Consider the following 19,681-nt stretch of genomic DNA (forward strand, 5'->3'; position numbering starts at 1 on the left):
AGGGACAGTGCATGATAGTCTCCAAACACCATTCATACAGTTCCTGAAACAACAGGAAACGTGAGCAGGCAGCTGTGAATTAAATCTGAAACTGCCAGTAAGGGTGTCTTCTCCTGCAGTTATGCAAATACAGCAGCCAGACATCTTCCTGCTTTTAACAGATGACAACACATCACCCCAGTCTGGGGTTTTCTCCACTGGCTCACTGTTTTAGCTTGATTAGCTAATCATTTTGGCTAATGTTACCATTAGCTTTGATTGCTGACACTGTTATAACACCGAGGGACTTTGAGAGCGATTTGAAAGCAATAAAGAAGAACTGTGTGAGTTGCTGTTTTGTTTCAGTCTTTGATCAGCTGGTGTTTACATCTGTTGGCTGCTCTCTTGCTCCCTGTGCTCACATATACTATTTTTTTTATCCCAGTCCTAAATACCCAATACAGACGTTCTTATTTACGTATTTTCTGTTCCTGTTGTGAGACAATGGAGTGATGGAAACGCAGTCCATTCAGACATCACGTTCACCAGAAGCCACTTCAGAGTCATTTTCAAGCAGTGGCTCTGCACTCCGAAACTGTCGTCTGAAAAATCCACCAAAAAACAATTGCTGTGCTGAGAATTTGGCTTTATTTCCAAGTCGAACGATCACTAAACTTCTTTTAAATCGCTTGTTAAATCAAATTTTTTATACATTTGCGATTTTGTTTTTTTATTGCTTTTATTCTTTTGTTTATTTATATGAACATATTTTCATTTTTACATCTTTTTTCTTCTTCTGTCTACTTGCTTTTGATTTTGTCTGGTCTTACTGTTTGGCCTCATGGTATTATATTGCCCTGAGTATTTTGGATTGGCTTCAGCTGTCAAAGTACTTCGTAACTCAGTTTTTTAAAGGCGCTGTAAAAATATACAGTTGTTACTGTTGTTATAATGCAAACCAGCTTGTTTCCTGGTTTTGCTTTAGTTTCCTTGTGTGACTGGCTGCTCATTCCATACTGGGGAATTCAGAAATTAGAAGCAAAAAAGAAAGTGGGGAAAGCCCAACCTGACAAATGCTTAACATCTAACACCTAATATTAGGTTGCGACTGCTTTTGAACGATTCACATCTCCAGTGTCTCGGCACTTTTGCTCAAACTTGTTTGGTTCCCTTTTTCTATCTCCTCTTTTGGTGACTAGACTTCCCAAGAAGAATCATTAAATGTTGAAAAATGGTACTGGGGTTGGATTTGAAAAAAATGTGCTCAGCAACTGTGATGCATAATTCTGTATTAGATGGGATGGATCCCTTGAGCTGTAATGCTTGTTTATTATTTGATTACAATAAAATTCTATTTCCTTTATATGCAGCATGTTGACATAAATATATAAAGAATTTGTGTCTTACTTACTGTGTTGTTCAGATCAACTTGCACGATTATGTAATCCTTTATTATTTCTGAAGCAGGCCTTGTGCTGTTGCAGGACAGAGATGGAGGTAGAAGCAGGAGAGCAAGGAGACTGATGCAAAGAAGAGGCTGAGAGTTGAAGATCATAGTGTGAGGGACACAGGGAAGGAAGGAGAGTGGTCAGCCAAATAATGCAGGACAATCTCAAAAAAACAAATAGAAGGAAGCACGCTCTACTGTCCCCTCCATCTATGAAACGCAAAAATCGATTTGCAAAACAAACTGGAATGTCAGCACACCATGACTTAAGCAATTAGTCAGTTAGGATTGTTCAAAGGCTTTCTCAAGTGCAGATTTTTAAAAGTTTTAGTTTACGTCTACAGTTCGCGCATGTTCATTTTGCTTTGTGGAACGAGCACGCATCAGAAACAACAATGGCAGATTTGTAAACAGGGTTCTTTACATTTAGTTAGCTTTAGCCTTATTTCTTCTCCCTAAACTTCATGTGAATGATTTGCAGGGATGTCAACTTACTCCTGGGTATTACATATCCACTTGTCTGAGAAACTGGATGTAGGGCAAGTATTTGATTACGGATAAAAAGCAGAAAATATTTTGTCTTTTTTTTTTAAACAGATTTCAGTATCAAACATGCAGCCGATCCTAAATAAAATACTGTTATGCTCCAGAGAAAAAGTGACGCGCACGTTCATTTGCTGAGTTCAAAACTTCGCTAAGAATCTGGGAGTGAGGGATCACACAGGGTCATCAGTCCCAAGGTTGGGATGTTGCAAAAGCTGTGGTAGCCTCCACCCCCACATGGTGATCCACAGTGCATCACATCCAGGAAGATGCCGAAGAAGTCTTGAGAAATGAATTCCAGTCAAAGCTTTACCAATTAAAGACAGACATTGGATCAATTTTATGTATCCAGAATAGAGGCCTAAAGTGTAAACAGAATTTCCAAACCTTAAATAGTATTTTAATACCTCAGGTGACACGTTTCATGGAAGGAGCAACCCCAACAACACTACACAGAGCATTGTTCCTGTGCTCCACATCCACACATGATCAAACAAGTCTAAATATCTGTCTCTACACAGTTCTCATGTGACCACCACAAATACTGTCCACGTATCACCACAGAGCAATAGTTTACTGCTGTTTAAATACCTTCACTAGAATAAAGACTTTCCCAGAGGCACAACGATCATCACAAGGAATGCTGCAATGCCACATGTAAAGCCACTGTATGTCAGTGCATGCATTTCAGTGCAGTCCTGAGTGACTGTGTCTGTGCTTCTCATTCACTGCCACCTCAGATCACTACGCTTCAAATGGGAAATGGTGCCACATTTATTCCACTACATTTATTTTTGAAAATGCACAGAGAAAACACATGTATGGTTATAGGTTAGTGTATCAGACATTGGAAATGGACACACCTCCACCGATAACAGGGTTCAAAAATGGAGCTCATATATTAGCAAAACAAAAAACAAACAAAAAAACCACATCCACAATCTAAAAGGGACTAAAGGTCAAGAGCGACTATATTTATTCACTGTCCTGTTACGCAGACTTGAATACATGACTTGCAATAAGGTGCTTTTTGTGTTACATTTTGTTTGTCTGCACTGGTTCTGCTACCAAATGATCACCTGGAAATCCGTCAGGACGCCAACTTTAACTTGAAACAGTCCTCCAACAATTCCTGTAAACCCCAGAAGCGAATTCCCGTAAATCCTAAATCCTATTTCAGTTTCCTTATGACTGGCTGATGGGAAGTTATTCGCACGGAATTCCCCTATGCCTGGAAAGCCCTTTAAGTCTCCAGCATACAGTCAGCCAACCAGTCGCTCGGCGGAGAACGCGCGGAGACGGATGCGCTCGTACTCGGCTCCCAGTAAGTTTCGACAGAGCTCCACACCGCTGTTACACACTGCACACTTTGCACATTTTTGTTTTATCCCAGCAGCAACCCTGACCTGACTTCTGCTCTAATTCAGCCCGGATTTGGTGGTTTAATTGCGATTTAAAGTCGGTGCGTCACCCGCTTTAGGCCACTTTGCACCGATCCGGTGCGCTTTAAAAAAGTGTACTTACCATTGGTCATTCCTCGTTCATGTTCACCGCTGGAAACGGACACCATCGAGTGCGCCTTGAACTTGCTTTCTCAGATGCTCAGACATTTGTGTGTGTGGAAAAACACAGTCGTCCTCCTTACTAACCCTGCGGATCTGGCAACCTTGATTCCAGGAGTTCTTTCCCACGTCCTCTCGTTATGCAGCTCTGCAACCACGGCATGTGACCTGACTTCCGTCCTCACATCTGTCAGTAAAGTGAAACCTCACCGAATGAGCAAGTTAGGATTGACCCTCCGAATAACAGCATGCGGTGAGCAGGATTTTTCCACATGTCACTGCGGCTGCAGGGCATAGTTCCAGGGTGGCGGACTGCGCGTTAAATTTGAGCAAGTCCCTTCCGCTCTCGCGTTTATAGGCTGCTGGTTCAAAGCAAACAGACGGCGCAGTCACTCATCCAATACCTTGTTCATTCCCTGAGAGTGGAATATCTTGTTAGTCATCCACTTCTTCACCCAGAGTTATCTTATGGTGCTGAAGACTTTGGTAGAAGTTCATCTTTTCAACCTTTTCCCCTTTCATTCATTCATTCCTTCATTCCTTCATTCATTCATTCATTCATTCATTCACAGTCTAATATCTCAAGCTGCTTCTCAACTCAGTGAGTCAGTGTGCCAGAATTTACTGCGCTGATTAAGTTAGATGTTTTATGAATATTGGGAAACTGCTGAGCTACAAGTCAACACACGATCTGTCACGTTGACAGCATAGCATAAGTAACCCTTGTGTTTCCAGCATCGTGATGTTCTAAGAACTGTAACCTTTCTGATCATTTCTGTGAAAGTGAACCTTTCAAATGCCCATTCACATCCTAAAGTATGAGGCCATACTCTGTGATAAATGCACCTGTATCCCTGACAGAATTACAGGGGATGAACATACAATGTTTGTTTAGATAAATTATTTCAGCCTTGAGATGCTCTCTCAAAAGGCCGCTCACATGCAGTCTTTAATTTGTCCTTTGGAACAATTTCAGGCTCTTTATTGGCCCATTTAAGGGTCCACCTAGCAACTCCAAGGTAAAGCAATAAATACCAATTACAAATGTGTGATGTAAGCCTGTGTAACACACTGGGCATGTCGGCTACTGGCATGATTAGGATTTAGTAGCAACTTCACTTGTGCACTCATTAAAACAGGAGCATGATGGTAATTGATCAAGCAGGGCTCATGAGTTCATGAGTGCTCCACTGCCTGAAAATTTGATTCTAATTGTTTCAAAGAGGACAGATAGAAGCGGGCTGTCCATATGGTCTTTAAACTATGCTGGACTAGAGCCGGTGACCAGTGGACCGTCAGCGATGTCTTGAATTAATCAGAGAACCACTAATAACAAGCTACAGGGTGCTGGTCGAAAACGTATCATAATATACTAAAATGTTCATGAGATCCAACTTTGTTGAAATTATGTCGCGAGATAAAAAAAATTCTAACATTCCTGAAACTTGGCTCTTATGAATTGTGAGTGCATGTCATATCATGTGTGTTATACAGCGTTGTGACTGTGACAAAGGTCAGTTGAACAGATAAAGAATTTGGTGAAGTCATCTTAGTGCCAGTAAGAGCAAACTGGCTTTAATTGTTATATGAGCAAAGTGTCGCATCTTAATATTCCCATTTATAAATTCTATTGAGCCTATGTCTGTCTGTTTCTTCTTCTTCTTATTTTTGTACATAGGCTTAACATAACAGGTTAATAAAGAGTAAGTTAACAAAATAGAATAAATTTAAATTAAATTAGATAGTAAGAAGAATAAGAATAACACTATAGCACTTTTCTTAAAATTGTTTCAAAGTGCTTCATAAAAATGTAATAAAAGTTAAGATAAACAAGACTGGGCTGATAAGATGAGAATAAAGAAACTATAAAAAAAACAGTAAAATGAATTACCTCATATAAATGTGAATAAAACTGTATAAATTTAAGCAAATGTCATACAATTCCAAAACCTTTCTCTGAGAGAAATGTTTTAGGGAGCGACTTAGCGTGTCTGAGGTCAGTGCACTGAGAATTCCCAAGTATGGGAAACTGGTGACCTGGGAGTAACCACGAGGGCTCCGTCTGGGAGCACAAATGTCTCATCAATAGATCTGCTATTCATTGCGGAGTGAGGCCATTCACAGCCTTTACAGTACGAGATCAAATTCAGCAAGCAATTAGAAATCTGAATGGGACATGACTGATGATTTGCCCCTACTGATGTAGATAAAATGAAAAACTTTGCAGTTGATTTCAGTGTCTCAAATCTCAACCTTTCACCAACAGCTCATTTAAATTGTGCAGTTTTGATCGAACTAAATAATATAAAAAATGTTCCGGCTCTTGCACTCCAGTGTGTTATCCACCTGAGATATTATCTACGATTCCAAGCAGGAAGTAAGCCGAGCCAGCGAGGTTCATAGCGCAGTCACCACAGACATACAGTTTTAATGCAGGACTAATTTAAATTTAGAGGGGATATAGTGTTTTGTCTTCTCCTTTGATTGCAATCAGATATAAGATGTTTTCCTTTTTAATGATGCACACAGATTAAAGGGTGTCCCTGTAACCTGCCAGCTGTGAAATCACATGCCCTACTTGCTCTGAATAGCTGCCAAACAAACAAAAAATGTATACAGCAAACCATGATGAAACTCTTCACGGTGCAGTCCATCTGCATTCATTCAGCCCTCTTTGCTCTGTTTTTGCAGCACTGACTTTTACAGAAAGCTAATGTCGTTTGAGACGTTTGGAGGATGCATGTAGGGATATCTAAAAAATGGCTAGCACAGTAACACTTCATGTCTGTATTTGGTGAAAGTGATGCAGCTCAGCGTTTTGATCAGCTTCTGATGGGGGTTCTGCTGGCTTTTTAATGAACAAAAGTAGTAAAGTGTGTGTGTGTGTGTGTGTGTGTGTGTGTGTGTGTGTGTGTGTGTGTGTGTGTGTGTGTGTGTGTGTGTGTGTGTGTGTGTGTGTGACAGTAATTAAACACATCCATCAGATTGTGACAGTGTTGCCAGAAAGCGTTGCATCGTGAGACTCAAAACGTGACCAGGGTAATTGAGACAGCAATCAGACACACAGATGATGTTCCAAAGCAAGATTGGTCTTGTTTCCTGGTGTGTTGTGAGTCACTTTCAAGCTATGTGTGCGATGTAGTGACACCGAAAAACTAAAGGTGTGTAAACTGTCACTGTTTCTTTCCTTTTGTTGGGCTTTAGTTAATTGTGCTTGTGCAGAATTACTCCTTTGTTCACATTTTATTGCTGTTACTATTTGTTACTTTCGATGGATGCATCTGCAGTGTTGAGGTGGAACACTGTGCAGGTGTTCTAAGCCCTGCAAATGATCATTAATGTTTGGCGTGGCCACTGTGACATTCGAGACGCGTCAGGTTTGCTATGTGCCGAGAGGAATGTTGCCAAGCATTTCTTCGTTGTCCTTCGTGCTGTATTGTTCACTGCACTGGTTCTGCATATCAGATAGACTGTAATACTTGACTCAGGTGCTTACTGGAAATGACATAGGTGTGTCAATATTTCTGTGAACTATGTGGATTTAAGAATAGTTAAAGAAATTAACCCACAACAATGGCGAAAAATAAGAAATGACTGCCGTTTTAAGCAGAGCAAATGTGCTGGAAAAAGCTTGAAATAGAAAATGTTATTCTAAAAGTCGGACCTGGTGTTGTTGTTCCTAAAGCCAGATGAAAAGATACCAGTGGTGTTGATGGCAGCTGTTGATGTCAAACTAGTTTTCCAGTGTTGTCAGGAAAGTTTCTGTGGAAATGGAGGCTTTAGAACAGAAAAGTGTCAATTGTTTAAAGGAGCAGGTTAGAGGACGTTCAGCAACTGATGAAATTTCTTTTATATTTCCACGTTTGTCATAATTGTCAGTTCATTTTGGTTTTAATTGTAATTTTCTGTATTTCAGTGTATACACCACTACAAAGCATTTGTACTTGGTATAACATGTTGGCCATGAAGTGTGTGTTTTGTTCTACTAACCATTCAGTCACTGGTTTTACTTCACGTCATTGCAGTATTAACTTGTATGAGATAGCTCATGCGTCACTGTGGTCCCTCTGTCACATTTGTTTTTCAATCAATCAATCAAGCTGGACTTATGTAACACCTTTCACGCAGGTTTGTGCAGTTCAAAGTGCTTTACAGATGACTGAGCCACCGATAATAAGATGGAACAAGTGCAGAGCGTAATGGAGTGAAGGGAAAGTAGATTAAAAAACTAGATAAAGTCGGTTAAAAGACAAAGCATGAAATGAAAATAAGTTGGTTAAGAAACTAGATAAATATATTTAAAGGGTGGTACATACAAATAAAATAGAAATACTAAAAACTAAATAAATAACTTAAGTAAAATTAACCAAAATGCATTGAAACATTTGATTGAAAACTAGCTTAAAATATACTGAAAAACCAAACAAAGGAATAACATAATAAAGCTACATTTTAATTAAATTAAATTAAATTTAGTTTAAAAAACTACATGAAAAAAGATTTAAAAGACAAAACTAAAAAAATGCCAAAAAGATAGATTTTGAAAATTTTATAAAATATATTAAAGAGATTAAACAGTAGTAAAATATAATGTACACCAAGTTCAACAAATACAAACAATGTAGAAATGAAATAATACAATTTAAATAAAGAAACCAGATAGCATAGATCAAAATGTGAACAGAAACACTACATTTTAAAAAACTGTTTAAAATAGAACAAAAAACAAACATAAATTAAATAATGAAAACCAGTTTAAAAACAGGAAAAAATAGATTAAAAAGGCTTTAAAATAAAAAATAATAAAAAACTTAATTTAGAAACTAGATAGAACAAATGAAAAGACAAACACAAGAATAAAATAATAATAACTACACTGAAAAACCACGTGGAAAAAAATGAGAAAAACATGAAATAACGAAAAACTAGATTTAAAAAATGCTGAAGATAGATTATAAAATAAATTACAGAGACAAAGCAGTAGTAAAATATAATACACACTTCAACAAATATTAACAACACAAAAATAATAAAAACTCAATTAGGAAGCGAAAATAAATTAAAATGTAAAGCATAGAAAAACTAGATTTAAAAACTGGTTACAATAGATTAAAAAGACAAAACTGAGTAATTAAAAGAAAACATACAAACTAAATAATAGAAATTAAGTGAAATAATATAAGCAGAAGACAAAACTGAAATAAAATATATTATATACTAAATGAATGAAATGAAGTAAATGACATTAAAATAATTACTAATATAGATTAAGACATAATCATAAAAACTAAATAAAGTGTAATACATTTTAATCACATGAAGACAATGAAATAAGTGTGTAAAGTCATTTCTGTCTATGAAAGGAAGAGGTGGGTTTTAAGGTTATATTTAAGGATTTGAACACTTCCAACTGCTCTCAGGTCTTCAGCCAGACTCTTCCCAACCCTAAAAGCTAAAAGCTGCCTCAATGATGATTTTACTTGTGCACTGTTGAACACTGACAGACTTGTGCCAGAGGACCTGTGGGGCCTCGCTGGTTCATACACTGTAGGCGTCTGAGACATATATGCCAGTGCAAGACCACAAGGAGCTCTTAAAAACAAGTTAAAGAATATTAAAATCAATACTGGAAGAAACTGGCAGGCAACCAATATGAGGACTTTGTTTTCTCTCCCTCTGGTCCCGGTAAACACTTTGGCAGCAGAGTTCTAAATCAGCAGGAGACGATTTCTAGCATTTTGGGTTTGATCAGATAGAAACGTGTTAACCTGCTCGATATAAACGCATGCATCAGTGTCTGTGTCACTCAGTGATTGATGATGTTTTTGAGGTGATAAAAGGCAGATTTGGAGACTCAAATCTCACATGAGCCTCAAACCACACCAAGATTTTTTGTTCATTAGCTGGAGTAAGTCCAATATGGCAATTCATTTTGCAACCAGAATCTTTCTTTGTGCTTTAGAACCGTTCACTAAAAAAATTTGCCTTCTTTTATTTTCCTCTGCATGGTCAGGCACAGGAAAGTATGGACACTTTTATTCATTGTCATGAATGGATACAGCACAAAATGAAGCACATAAAAATTAATTGGCCATCTTTAAGTAAATAATAATTTTGGAATTTATTTTCAAGGTGGTGTCTTATTTCCAGTGAATTAACTTTAAGACTGAGATAACCTCTAATGCATCATTATTCTTTATCCCAAGCAGGATAACTCTAACTACATTATTTTTTATTAATTTCTTTTGTAAATGTCAGTTCACTTTTGACAGCTTTGGGTGTATCTCCTTTCATTCTTAATCCTATCATATGGCTTATTTTATTTAAAATATACTACAGCTGCACAAAATGTGTAACGCTGATAACACATAGGGCCTTATCATGTAAACATTATGTGATGTGTTACACACAGTTTTATAAATCATCATATGCCGATTATGATTTCTTTATTTCTGAGGGTGGTTGAACAATTCCGCTATTCGTGACCACAACGTTTTCTGAATCATTGTAGTAGATAGTTACAAAATCTCTCCCTCGTGATCGTTAACTGATGAAATTTTGCTGTCTCCGGTCAGCAGTACAGCTACAATCTCAGTAGTTTGATGAAGTAGGAAACCAGACATTTAGTCAATCCTTCAATTTTGCTCTTGCAATCAGATTTTATTTCGTGTACATGCCCAAATGCTGTGTTGCAGTTTTTCAGTAACAGACAGACAAAAGGGTGTGACTTTAAAGCACATCCTGGAACACACTGTTGCTTAATATTCTTAATTTGTGGAACCATCTCCCGTAATCTGTGTTGCAACACATTTTATGAATGGGAAAGGTCTGATAAACGTCTGGGGTGTGAATTAAAAAAAAGCAAATTTTTAGGGAAGTAGTTGCATAACCGTACTACCAGTTAACGGAGTATCTCTTTTGTTTCCGTGCTTCTAGTTGTTCTCTATCAAAAGCTTGAACAGCATGTAAGAGCAGAACAACTCGTATGGATTTGATTTTAACCTTCATGATCAATATGTTGCAAATTACCAGGCAGTAGAAATTACATTTATATACAGTATATATAGTGCCTTGCGAAAGTATTCGGCCCCCTTGAACTTTTCAACCTTTTGCCACATTTCAGGCTTCAAACATAAAGATATAAAATTTTAATTTTTTGTCAAGAATCAACAACAATTGGGACACAATCGTGAAGTGGAACGAAATTTATTGGATATTTTATACTTTTTTAACAAATAAAAAACTGAAAAGTGGGGTGTGCAATATTATTCGGCCCCTTTACTTTCAGTGCAGCAAACTCACTCCAGAAGTTCAGTGAGGATCTCTGAATGATCCAATGTTGTCCTAAATGACTGATGATGATAAATAGAATCCACCTGTGTGTAATCAAGTCTCCGTATAAATGCACCTGCTCTGTGATAGTCTCAGGGTTCTGTTTAAAGTGCAGAGAGCATCATGAAGACCAAGGAACAAACCAGGCAGGTCCCAGATACTGTTGTGGAGAAGTTTAAAGCTGGATTTGGGTACAAAAAGATTTCCCAAGCTTTAAACATCTCAAGGAGCACTGTGCAAGCAATCATATTGAAATGGAAGGAGTATCAGACCACTGCAAATCTACCAAGACCCGGCCGTCCCTCTAAACTTTCACCTCCAACAAGGAGAAGACTGATCAGAGATGCAGCCAAGAGGCCCATGATCACTCTGGATGAACTGCAGAGATCTACAGCTGAGGTGGGAGAGTCTGTCCATAACACAGCAATCAGTCGTACACTGCACAAATCTGGCCTTTATGGAAGAGTGGCAAGAAGAAAGCCATTTCTCAAAGATATCCATAAAAAGTCTCGTTTGAAGTTTGCCACAAGCCACCTGGGAGACACACCAAACATGTGGAAGAAGGTGCTCTGGTCAGATGAAACCAAAATCCAACTTTTTGGCCGCAATGCAAAACGATATGTTTGGCGTAAAAGCAACACAGCTCATCACCCTGAACACACCATCCCCACTGTCAAACATGGTGGTGGCAGCCTCATGGTTTGGGCCTGCTTTTCTTCAGCAGGGACAGGGAAGATGGTTAAAATTGATGGGAAGATGAATGGAGCCAAATACAGGACCATTCTGGAAGAAAACCTGTTGGAGTCTGCAAAAGACCTGAGACTGGGACGGAGATTTATCTTCCAACAGGACAATGATCCAAAACATAAAGCCAAATCTACAATGGAATGGTTGACAAATAAACGTATCCAGGTGTTAGAATGGCCAAGTCAAAGTCCAGACCTGAATCCAATGGAGAATCTGTGGGCAGAGCTGAAGACTGCTGTTCACAAACGCTCTCCATCCAACCTCACTGAGCTCGAGCTGTTTTGCAAGGAAGAATGGGCAAGAATTTCAGTCTCTCCATGTGCAAAACTGATGGAGACATACCCCAAGCAACTTGCAGCTGTAATTGCAGCAAAAGGTGGCGCTACAAAGTATTAATGCAAGGGGGCCGAATAATATTGCACACCCCACTTTTCAGTTTTTTTTATTTGTTAAAAAAGTTTAAAATATCCAATAAATTTCGTTCCACTTCACGATTGTGTCCCACTTGTTGTTGATTCTTGACAAAAAAATAAAATTTTATATCTTTATGTTTGAAGCCTGAAATGTGGCGAAAGGTTGAAAAGTTCAAGGGGGCCGAATACTTTCACAAGGCACTGTATGTCTAGGGTGACCATATTCTGTTTCTCTGAAAAGAGGACACACTTCCAGCTCGCGCGAGAAAAATTTTCAGTCCCCCCCCCAAAATTTTTAGGGGTTTTCTGTGGGTCAGGGGGCTTTCTGTGCTTCAAACTCAGTTAAACAGATATTCTAAATTCCCCAGAAAAGAACACTTTACCTGGATATATAGAAAAATAGCCCAAAACACTCACAAACAGTAGCTTTATAAATAATATATTTATTAATTTAAAGCAATTCTCCTAAACAGTATAATGAGTCACATACAAATATGGTATGCTCTAGTCTTTAGTAGTTATTGACTGAAGTTGTGTAGGAACACATGTATTCAGATGTTTAACAAAATAAGAAATAATCATCTCTCTTAAGTCTGACACTTACACCTTAGTTAGGAAAAGTGAGGTAGAGTACCATTCTTCAAAATAACTTCCCAATTATCAATTATGTAAAAATAGAAATAATGCCGCACAAAAAGAAAAAAAGATAGGTAGCCTATTCTTCAATGTTCAGTTAGCCCATTCTTCAAAATAATGTGTCTAATGGCAAATGAAAAAAATATAGAAATAATGCCTCAAGTCAACAGTCCTTTTTTCCTTCTTTTTCCTTTTCTTATTAGCTACAGAGACATAAGTCCCAGCTTTGCAGACTGTACATTCTGCCTCCCATTTGACACGACCCGGACGAAAACAGGGGTACTTTTTTCGCATTTCATCAGTGAAATGACATTTGCGTTTCGGCATTTTCTTTCGGTTCGAGTGTTCTCTCGCAGTGTGCCTATCTGCCTGTCAGCCTGCGAGGAGTGAGTGAGTGTGGAGCGCCTCTGTACTGCTTTGTGAATGATTAATACACGTTCTGGGGTTCGGCTCAAACTCCGCCTCTCAGAGCGTGTTTCCAAAGGAACCATTCAACGTGAATGATAAATACACTGGTCTGTGACGCTCCTCAAGCTAGGTAAGATCAAAAACCCGGACATTTGAAGGACTTTATAAACGCCGGCCGGACAGGCCGGACAGCCTCTCAAAAGAGGACATGTCCGGGCAAAAGAGGACGTATGATCACCCTATATATGTCAATATTCACAGATTACTGTAGACTCTTGAATGTACTGTTCCTTCTACATATCTAAACCTATACACTAGAAAGAATAGGGAGGAATGCAGCATAAAATGAAATTTTCAGGCATTACTGTACTTTCACCTTTGATTTGGCAGCAGCTTTCATCATGACAGTCTTCTTATGGATGAAGCCAGGTCTACTGAAGACATGTCCATCACCTTTGGGATGAATTCACTAATTCATCAGCCAACATCAGATAAGAGGAAACCTCTGCAGTTCAGTTCTAAAATCTGATGAAAACTTTCCCCAGAGGACAGGAGGTGGTTAAAAGCTGTCTGTAGTTTTGCAATGAGATGTCCACCAGTCAGGTGCAGCATTACATTGTCCTCAGTTGACCCTCTGTATCATATATCTCTTACCCTGACGTACTTTAAAAATATCCACTGGCATCTTTGTTGCAGTTTGGTTCTTCATGGTCATGAAATAATGCAATGGCTGTGAAAGAAATCTGGAACAAAACTTGTGGCTTTGCACAATCAATCTCTGGCAGGAGTCTGAATGTTTCCGATTTAAACCACCGCCCTGTAGCTCATGTGTGCCCCACATGTCGTCTGATGCTGCTGGTGCTTTTGCTTCTTCGCTGTTTTGACTTCAGCTCTATGTTTTGTTAAACATTAAAAAAAAAAAATCTCTGTTTACCTTCCCAGTATCCACCTGTGATCTCCATTCTTCTAATCCCTGATTGGAGGGATTAGGAGTGATCTGTGTGCTCTAATGCCACTCAGAGGAGTCACTGGACACATACAGTATCCCTGATGCCAGATTTTACCTTTTCTCTTCTTTATTTATAAGTCGAGTCAAAGCTTAGTTTAAGAAAATGAAGCCAAAAGTTGTACAATTTACTGTTATAATTCAACACTGACCACAGTTGGAGTGGAGGGGAGGCCTGTCTGAGGTGGCCACCACACAAAACAATATGAGGGCTATGCACATACTCATACAACTGCTGTTTCTTTGACAAAACTTTTTTCTAGATCTGTTTGACTGTTGCTCCCATAAAGATGCATGTCCACAGTGTAACCACCTGACATTCAACAATATACAATTCACATTTACTCTGATTTTGTAGCAATTCAAAGATTTTGTATTGTCTCAAAAATGAGTATAGCCGGCAAAACAGTGTATCTGGAAAAACAACAAAATCTGAATGGACAAAGTGTGACCGTCATCAAGGACTCTGGAGCAATAAATGTCTTAAGTGAAATGATCTTTTGGAGTGACTGTTTGGCCTATAAGTATTTTGCGGTAAAAAATGAAAACAAAGAAACTAATGAGACTTCATGCCACCCCATCATAAGTAATGATCCCAGCCTGATCACTCCTATAAAAATTGTCTGGCTCCACCGCTGGCGATGACTATGTAAGAAAAATTCTACACATTCATAGTAATACGATCAATATTTTATTATATCAGACTGCACACTCTGGGCTCAATCTCACAGCAACAAAGTCTATTAAGGAGAATAGCAGCTGTACTGTGTACTGCTCCTTTATTGATAAAGGTAAGCATGGAACATCCCGAGGAGCTGCCTGCGAAACACACTCCTATCTCACTTGCTGACAGTGTGCAGATTGTCTGTTGCAATCTGCACCTGCACCAGACAAGGTCACAATGACTTTATCGGTGTCTACACAACAGTGAGCAGTGTTTTTCCATCACTTGCTCCATGTTTATCCTACAGACAAACATAAAGAAAAACACAGTTATGTATGAATATTGTACTGTAACATGACTTCTTCAGCACTGATATGTTTGACATCACCAAGTCATCATTTCTTTCTGTTTTCAATGAAAGAATCATTCTCAACACTGCTCCATGCTGTTGGTACAAGTCTTTTAGATCATAATATACAGAGTCCGTATCGTGAATGGTGTCCTTAGGATCAGGCCTCTTTAGCAATTCTGTATATTCTTGGAGCTCACCACTAGCATGATTCTGTGGAACACGGTGAAGCAAATAGATTCCAGTATGTAAACGTATAGGAATCATATTTACAAGAATAGTCGAGCAATAGGAAAAATGCAACAACCGCAGCACATTGAAATCAACAGCATAAGCACGAGTCCCTCTCTAATCGTCAGTAACAGTCCTTTCCAGTTGGAGAACATACTGTTGAACCAATTTATATCGTCAGTATTTACTCCTGCGGCCTTGTGCGTCATGTCTGAATGTTTTTTTTTTTATCTTCTGCAGGACTTGACTCAGCTGCTGTCCATCCCCAAAATAGGATGAAGTGACAGAGCAACACTGACCATCAGTGATGGAGCATGAGCCTTCTGCTTCAGCCATCAGGAAGTCAACTCCAGCTTGGACCTGTAATGTCACCCCGGTGTTTGCTGCAAGCTCCTTCTGAGTGAGGGCCACCGAGTGTAACAAACCGAGATCAAGTCCACATTCATATTGATTGAACAACAGGGATAGATAATAGAGTTGAAACCCATGGAGCTGGCACACCTGGTATCAGACCTATCTGGGCAATGGGATCACTGTTGCCATCAGTTAGGGACCAGCGACATTGAGCACATTGAGGTTTTTTGGATGCCTGCTCATGTTCATTAGCAGAAAAGATTGCACAAGTGTTGTTATACCACAGGTACCTGATCATTTGACGGGCAATGTAGGATACAAAATTGCCACATTTACACAAATATTTATGTGCTGCATATGATTGAATCACATATGGGCATGCTTCCACAGGGCCCAGGTACAAACTGCACCCCATACCAATTTAACAAGTTAGACATGTTTTCTTTTATTTTTTGAATAACTAGTAAGTCCATAGGTTGTGATTACCCTTTGTATCACGGCTACCATCCTCTGTTGAGACATGTGGGACCATGGATTTCTGTAAGACAGGTTTATTGTCAGGGGAGATCCGTAGCCCAGAGTCTGCCATAGCACAAGCACAGTGTTTTCTCTGAAGGTGGGGTAACCTTTTGTTTGTCCTACATTGTGCAGCACGTATCCTTTAGGTTCTGGACATCCGCATGAGGAAGTGTAACTTCTTTGGTGTGGTCATATGAATGGTATAACAGATGTGGGCCCTGATGTCGAAGATATGGGTCAGTCCAGAGTTGAAAGACATGTGGATTTCAAAATTTTTGAAAAATGAACCTTCTCTTCTGCAGTTTTCTGCTCCATATTCATCAATAATAGGTAATAAACTATCAAAGGCTTGACTGCCTCAGCTTACACCTCAGTGGTAAAATGTTTAATTCCATCTTTTATTTGGTGTTTGCTAACCCTACTCTCGTCACAGTAACAGGGTTGCTAATCCATGCTAATGTTAGCTTTTTCTCAGGAGTAGAAGCGAGATATTTAGCTAGCTGTTACTGCTGACCAAGAGGACAAGTTACTGATGGAAAAGAGTTGAGAAAATAAAAAGAATTTGTCTTGTCCTGATAACGTGCATAACAGTGTTGCGTTATGCAGAGTGAGACGTTCAATCAAGGCTGCAATGTTATGAAAATATGAAAAATAGAAGAGAGGATATAGCTTTGCTCTACCCATTCTTTTGGAAAACTGTTTGATAATGTTAATTCCAGGGTTTCATGTGATTCACTGTTTTCTTCTTCTTCTGCCCGCTAAAAGGTTGTGCTAACAGGGTTGTTGTGGGACACATGTTTCATGCATGATAATTATTATCAAGTTACCTTAAGCCCTCCTGCATCTGTATCATGCCAAGTCCAAGTCTGGAAACTGCATCATGTCAGTCAAATTCATGTGAACGATCGAGTATAATCACCGGGTGTGTGAGTTTCTCCTGCACAACATTTCCTGTAGTTTATCTTACGGAAACCTTCTCATGTGACATGTGAACAACTTTTGGACAGTCTAGACTTGTCTGGAGAGTTCTGTGTGCACCGGAGTCACAAGGAACATAACTGGAGTGCCAATAAATCAAGTTGTAATGAAAGGATTGTAATCTAACATCAAAATGTAAAATTCCTCACAGCTCTGTAATCTCTGTCTCATTTTGTACATCTAGTGTTGCTGAAGATGTGCAAGTGTGTATCAGTGTGTGGTTAGTCATGGCTGTGGTCCTCCACCTATGGCCCCTGTTTGATCTTGTATGTGGAGGGGAGGACAGTCAGAGGCATAATAACCTTTATCTCTCCTCCACTCCGTCCATGGCCTCGAAAAAACACATCAGTATTCGATTCACCACACATAAATATACTGCTTTTTGGATTTTGAGGCTTCTTTTTCACCTCGTGTGATTGCCCTTTCTCTATGGACAGCATCGTCTTTGATGTCTTGTGAAGGCTTCGTCCTTTTCCCAACACAGTGTTTCTTTACATATGCAGAATAGGGTGACATGAGGCCATCTAAAAAGACAGCTGTTCATATGGGCTCTATATACCGAGACTGTCAGCTGCTGATTTTGTTCACCAGCTCTGAGATTTAGTATCTCTATCACTGGAGCTTGAAATTCTTCTCCTAGAAGGTGAAATGGATTATAAATTTTACCTGACGTGCTCCACCCTACAAGTGACAATGACTGTAGAATGGACATCAGGGCATTAGTTGTGCTGGTGAGTGCAGGGCAGAAAGCTGTGGAGGGAATCTGAGTGGAGTCCGACAGAGCAGCCAGGACAGCCAAGTAAGCGAGGGGAGGTGGAGAACCAACAGGATCATTATCGTCTGGCAACAGCCTTTATCACGGTCAACCTGCTTTAACTATATCATCTTCAGAATGCTTGAGAGAAAGAATATTATTAACCTTTCTGTCAGTTTTGTCTCCTCTGTCACTTTCCTCTCTCTTTCTTCCTTCTTTTTCTCTCTTTAATTTCCTCTTATTATTACCAAAGTACTTTTTAATTTGAACTACCAGATTTGCACAATCATCCACTTGCAGTTAACACTTCCACCTTAACTATGTTGTCTAAATCTGTATCTTTACAATTTATTCCACATCACCTCTTAAATAAGGATGATTCACTCCACTAACTACAACAGCAACCATATTATATATGTATTTTTAAGGTTAATTATCTAATTTATTTCAGTTTTTTGTTTCAAAATGTAGGTTCTCAGAACACCACTTAAAGTATATTATAGTTTCCTCAGTGACACGTTAATTCAAAGTCAAATACTGATCTTTCTCATACCAGTCTGTTCATTCCAGCACCCCTGTCTTCCCCACCAACCTGATATCCTGGCCTTACAATCCAAAACCAATTTCTTGAGGAAGCTGTGTTTGGGGTCTTTTCTCAGGAGAAGTCCACGTCTGGCTGGGAAGACACAAGGATACTGGGATTACAGATGAGCCCCCAAGATATGTAAGAAAAATTCTCTTAAGAGATCAGTTCAGAGTAATAAGATCTAGATTATAACAGAATGCACATACCAGGCTCAGTCTTACAGCAACAAAGGTTATTACAGAGATGAGCAGCTTCTCTCAGTCTACTGCTCCTTTATACACAGAGGCAAGTATGAAACACCTTTTGGCTGGAGTACATACAGAGTTGACAACACAGAACACATTCCAGTTTGCAATTGTAACAGTTAAGGTCACAAGGACTTTATCTGTCTTTACACAACCTTCAGTGAGGAGTATTTTTTCCCTCAGACTGTGTGTTTTCAGTTCTCTGTCAAGGTAAGTAAGTAGTAACACATGCTGCCTTGTTTCAGCTGTATAAAACATTTTTATACCTCACAGTCTGTTTGATAAAAACCTGCCAGTCTATGAGCTGTGACTAAAAAGCAGCCATCTCTGAAGTATGACTTTGTTTTCCTCCATCAGGCACTGTAACATTGTCTTTTGCTGCACTTTTGAGTAAATAAAAGTCAGTAATATACCATGCTGTTGTTTTGTCTGTTTTCACAAACCCATTGGTTAATGGCATGTAGCACTGCATACAAGTTTCGCTTTGTGGGTGTGAGTGTGTTTGGGAATAAGTGTGGAATGAGTCTGCTTTTCCAAAATGTTATGGGAAATACATATCCCATAAACACAGGAACCAAACCGCCCTTCGCCCATTAACAAGTGGACTTATTCATGCTTGAAAAACAGAGATTACCACAGGCATGCCAGTGATATGACTGTGCAATTTGGCAGGCCAAAGTGAAAGAAATTATATAATGCTTTACATAAACATCCCAAGTGACTGTTTCAAAACTGCTTCATTTATTACAGCATGGAACTAATATTTATGAAGGCTTCTTACAAACCCTTTCCCAAACCAGGCTTCAAAGCTTCAGTGCATTTACACTCACAACTGTGCATACACTACATACACATTCAAGAAAAACTTCATCTATCAGAGATGTATTACAATAGCATCTTCAATTCCCAACTTGACACTGAGAGGAAA

The sequence above is a fragment of the Acanthochromis polyacanthus genome, chromosome 20 (genome assembly GCF_021347895.1).
Source record: "Acanthochromis polyacanthus isolate Apoly-LR-REF ecotype Palm Island chromosome 20, KAUST_Apoly_ChrSc, whole genome shotgun sequence".
Lineage (NCBI taxonomy): Eukaryota > Metazoa > Chordata > Actinopteri > Pomacentridae > Acanthochromis > Acanthochromis polyacanthus.